The sequence below is a fragment of the Tiliqua scincoides genome, chromosome 3 (assembly GCF_035046505.1).
Source record: "Tiliqua scincoides isolate rTilSci1 chromosome 3, rTilSci1.hap2, whole genome shotgun sequence".
Classification (NCBI taxonomy): Eukaryota; Metazoa; Chordata; class Lepidosauria; order Squamata; family Scincidae; genus Tiliqua; species Tiliqua scincoides.
Genome location: NC_089823.1, coordinates 5,044,309 through 5,049,942, shown reverse-complemented (window position 1 = coordinate 5,049,942; position 5,634 = coordinate 5,044,309).

The window sequence follows — 5,634 nt, the reverse complement described above, 5'->3', positions numbered from 1 at the left end:
CCTCCTTCCCACCGTGCACCGCGCGCCGCCCCCTGCTGGCGGCAGCGCGCGTGCGCAGGACGCGCCCCTGCTCCCGCCCCAGGGGCGCAGAAGGACGCGCCGGCCGCGCGCCGACACTTCCGGCTCCCACGCGGGAGGGAGCCCGGTGCTGGGGGCGAGGACCGGGGCCTGCGGCCTCCTCCCAGGCAGGCGAGGCAGGGCCTGCAGCCTGAGAGCCGTCCCAGGCAGGTCTACTCGGACGCAAGCCCCATGAGAGTCAGTGGGGCTTCCTCCCAGGGAAGTGCAGACAGGAGGCAGCCTCGGAGCCCCGCCCTGTGCGCGTCTACTCAGAAGTAAGCCCCAGTGCAGTCAGTGGGGCTTCCTCCCAGGAAAGTGTGGAGTAGCGGGCTGCGAGACAGCAGGAGGGAATCTGTACCCCAGTGGCTCTAGCACCGGGACCCACCTTTCAATGTCAGGACCCACCGGAAGTGACGTCATCAAGCAGGAACCTTTTTAAAAATCCTCTGCTGCAATCCCCCAGCAGTCAGTCCCATTGACCGTCAGAATCCAGGCCCAGCACATCCCACGGAAGCATCAAGTGTAATATATTAAAGTACTGTATTGTCATGAACGGGGACCCACCTGGAATTGGCTCACGAGCCGCCTCGTGCGTCCCGACCCACAGTTTGAGAAACACTGCTCTATGCAGACGCCTCTCGGCATCCTCCCATAACCGGGACTCCTTGGGGAAAACCTTGCAGGCTGAAGTGGCACAAAACCATCTTGACAGGGAGACAGTACAGAAACCTTTGAATGTTTACTCATTCAGGTATTCTGTGGGATTTACTTCCAAGCAAGGGCCCAATCCCATTCAGTTTCTCAGTGCCAGTTCAGCTATGCCCACTGGGCACACACTGACTCTTGTGGGGGGGAAGCAGTCACAGAAGCCTCCTTAAGATATAGGAACATTTGTTCCCTTACCTTAGGGCTACACTGCAGCAGTTGGATAGGATTGAGCCCTCAAATGGCTATGGTTGCACCCTTATGGGGTGGACACTGAAAGTTCTGTTCACTGCCCCACACTGAAATCATATCATCCAGAATCATCCTTTCAACACAGACTTGGAGAAGGAAGACCACCTTTTTTTTTTTTAAGCAACCGATTGGAAATCGTGATTTGAATACAGAAATAAAGTGAATTCCTCATGTGGAGATCTATTCTGGGGTTTAATATTCCCCTTTCCACCTATTTAAAATGTTGTGATTTGAATGTTTTGACTTGCAGCTGTTGTTTTAACAAAGAGACCAGGACAAAAATTCCCCATTTTTGTTTTTTAATTAACATGTTAGTGATAAAACTCCCAGACAGAAGTCTCCTGGAAACAGCTCTTCGAAAATAGAATATCCAGAGTCAATCCATTAAAAACACTTTTCCTGTCTAGTAATGAGATTTTAAGTATGTCCGTGTTTTATATTAACTGAGAAACCCCTTTCACATTTGATAAAATCCCTCTCCATATTAGGACTCCTTATTTATATTTAAACCATTCAAATATACGTTTACGGTATGTTTTTCTAAAGACCTTTCCAGATGTGTACATATACATACATATAATGTTTTTCAGTGCATTGGGAGGTCCAGAGGCGCACTGCAACATAATGCAAAAATGCATAGGTTTTCTTTTGTCTTCAGGGACTCAGAGGAGGGAGAAGGATTCTATTAGATGGGTCTAGGAAGATAATAACTGTCAGCAGCATAGCTAGAGGCGGGCAAAGCACTAAGTCTTGGAGGGAGCCTCATCACGGCATGCAAGAGACCCCTCCCCTTTGGAGCCATTCCATGTGGGGGGAGCAAAAGGGAGGTGTTTCAGGGTGGGGGAGGGCAGGCATTCCTGGGGGCAGGCAGGGAGCAGGAGGTGGGGCCAGGATCCAGCGGTTATGCCAGATCCTAACCTCATTCCCAGGCAGCCTGGGCCAGCTCCGGACTGCTCAGATTTGTGCTACCTCTGGAGGTGGTCCAGATCCTAGTAGCCCCATTGGGGCTGCAGTAAGGGGGTAAGGGGAAGCGATTCCTCTTGCCCCAGTCTGAGCCACTAAGCGCCTGAACCTTGCACTGGAAACAGCGCAGGCTTGCTGACCTGCCTGTTCCAGCACAAGTTAGGAGTGCACTGTTAGACCTCTTTTCTATAAACCTGTCTATCACTGATCATTAGCCAATGGCAGTGTACCTCTGAATATCAGTCTTAACTACTGTTAATAATAATAATAAGAGTGGCACTTACTTGTTTGTGAAAACTGCACAGGGGGCACGGTCAGGAAGCAGCTGACTTGCCTCCTGCTCAAGTGAGTGGGAAGCTGATCAATGAGGCTTGCATCCATGGTGGGCTGGAAAGAGCTGGCAACAGACTTGGGGTGAATTCACCATTCCTCCCATCACCCTCCCTGCTGCAAGCCACATCAGGATGCCTCACAGTGGGACCACCCCTATGCTGGCCATGCGGCCTTTCTGCAATGATGCTGATTTCAAAGTATGTCTTTCCTTTCCAGCCTTATGCTGAAGTTTTCCTTCAGGGGGGAAAATGGGGCAAAAGAAGGGAGTACTTGGAGCTCCATCGTCATGTTTGCAGGATTGTTAAACACAAACAAAAGTATCCTTGGGAGGCGGAAAGTCAGATGGCAACCTCAGTTTGGCATGTTTGATCATCAACACCCACATTTGTGATACTCTCTTGGTGGAAAGGATATTATTGGTTTCATTTTCTCAACTCAAGCAAGGTCTAGCCATTTGTCCGACCAAGAGGCAACATGGAGCCTTGAAAAATTACTGCTTGGAGAGGGTCAAATTGTTCTCCCTGGACATGCAGCAGTCAGCAGCCAGAACCACAGATTAAGAAAGTCATTTTACATGACCAGCGAGACCACAAAGGCAGGAACAGGTTTGTTTACAAAAGCATCACCACACACTTTGAAAAAGGAATGATTGCCTCCTTTTTACAACAGAAAGCATCAAACTATACAGTACGTTAAATGTGTGCTGATCAAGTTCACTGAGAATAGGAGGGCTTTAATGCTTCTCCCACACATCCTGGTCCCAATCTGGATTGCTCCCTTCCCCTTACAGCTTCTGTATGATAATGGGGGGGAAAGCCTTGATGTACACTTCTAGAAGCTTTATTCTGTGATGGTATATAGAACCGCCATGCGGTGGAGGAGAATATCCAGATTGTGACCCAGTTTGCAGGTCCAGCTGCCATTTAACATTAAAAATAATTACACCTTGCAAAACATGTCCTTATGTGATGCTTGACCACGGTGTTGGCAAACACCAGCAAAAGCCAGCCTGGTGAAGGAAGATCAACAATGTCCCTGAAAGACAGTTAGGGTACAATCCTAATCAGGTCTACTCAGAAGTAAGGCCTATTTTGTTCAATGAGTTTTACTCTAAGGAAGGTGCCCCAGCCCCGTAATTATCTTAGTCACTCTCTTTTGCACCTTTTCCATTTCCACTATGTCTTTTTTGAGATGCGGCGACCAGAACTGGACACAATACTCCAGGTGTGGCCTTACCATAGATTTGTACAACGGCATTATTATATTAGCCGTTTTGTTCTCAATACCTTTTCTAATGATCCCAAGCATAGAATTGGCCTTTACTGCCGCCACACATTGGGTGGACACTTCCATCGAGCTGTCCACCACCACCCCGAAGATCTCTCTCCCGATCTGTCACAGACAGCTCAGAACCCATTGTTCTGTCAGATTCCCAATCCAAGCCTCACTTAGGGAACTTATGCCCACTCTCAGCTAATTAGCTTCCTTTCGTTCCCCAACAATGGCCCCAGTTCTCTACGGCAGTACTGCTAGACTCCACCACCAGGGTAGCTTGCCTGTTTAAACTGCAGGGACCCCTCCTCCCAGTTCCTAAGGCAGCAATGTTTCCAGGTATAGCAGCACACCTCAGGTCTCCGAAGCCCTTAGTCAGTCTGTTAGTCAATTAGCCAGAAGGTCAGCCCACATGGCAGTGTATCCAAGTCAAAGTCCAAAGTCAGATTCCAGGTAAGTCAGTCAAATCAGTCAGAATATCCAAGTCAAAGTCCAAAATCAATAAGCTGAGTCACAGACCGAGGTCAGATTCCAGGCAAGTCAGTCAGAGTATCCAAGTCCAAAGTCAATAAGCCAAATCAGTCTCCGCTCCAACCTACACTCCTTCTACAACCCACCCCCACTTCCTGCCTCAGGTGCTCCTTATATCCTTAGGGATCTCATTGCCTTCAGTGGCTGCAGCAATCCCTTTGCTGAAAGGCCAGGCCTTAACTCTTAAAGGGGCCACTGCAAACACCACATTCTACCTCCTTGCCAGATCTTCTGCAGTTCCAATACACCCATTAGCCTATATGTGAACCCATTAGCCTTTCCAAAAACACAACCAGCCCTCCCCAGAGGAGCATGGCCCAAGAAAGGAGGAGATGAGAGAACCCCAACAAAAGGGCAAAATTGTTCTGATACACTTTTTGGATTCCTTATTGTACCTATGCTCCTTGGAGGAAGGATGGTATAAAAAATAAAATCAACGGACAGTCTGCCCAGGCAAGTGACTAGCAACCCAACTTTATCCAAGGCTTTGTTCTTTCCTAGCTCTCTTCCACTGTTGAAGTATTATTTTATGTTCCCCATTCACAGTGGTGTCACAAGGGTTTGCGTCACCTGGTGCAGGAGGCTAGCACATCACCCCCTTGATGGACTTCCTCCCATTCAGTGAGTGGGGCAATGAACCAAGTGGTGGGCGTGGTTGCCCTGCTGTGCTGGTTTTTTGGCGATACCTTTTGATAGAACACAGATATTTCAACGTGGTCTTTTTAATTGCATTCTGCTGTAAATTACACATCAAATAGTATATAACATGATGGTTTTATTCCTACAGATTGTGATTTTAGTGATTTTGGTCAGTAGGGGTGTCACCTTACGAATATCTTATTGGTTCCATGCTGTGTAATAACATCTCATTGGCTCTTCAAACAATCTGTCTTTGGCTGCAATCCTAACCATTGAACAAAAGCCCCATTGAACAAAATAAGACTTACTTCTGAGGACTTACTTCTAGTTAGGATTGTTCCCTCATTGATCCATTTTGAATTAAGGAAATGTACTTTTTTTTTTTACATAAGACAGTTGCATTTTTGTTTTCTGGTTTTTTGTCCATAACTTTTGATACAGTGGAGATATTTCACTCCACTTTTTTCATTGCAGTCTGCTGTAAATTACACATCGAATGATATATAACATGATGGTTTATTCCTACAAACCACAATTTTGGTCACTAGTTCACATTACCCCCCTGTGCGCATCACCTGATATGGCCCGCACCCCCATAGTGACATCACGCCTTATTCACGTAATTGTTCTGGACATAATGAAGACTTAGACCCCACAATGCACACCCAAATAATAATTTCAACCTGCTGTTTGAACTGAAGCATAGAAAAGGGGGTTATGAGGGAAACGGATCCTCTGCTGTGATTCCCAGAAACAAGAACAGGCTCCACTGATGTCTTGACGACAGTTCTGAACCGAAGGCTCACCCGGGACACCGTGGACTGCAGTTGCTCAGCTCCAGAATTCTGACAGATGCTTCCTTATTTTATTACCTTTCCTCCA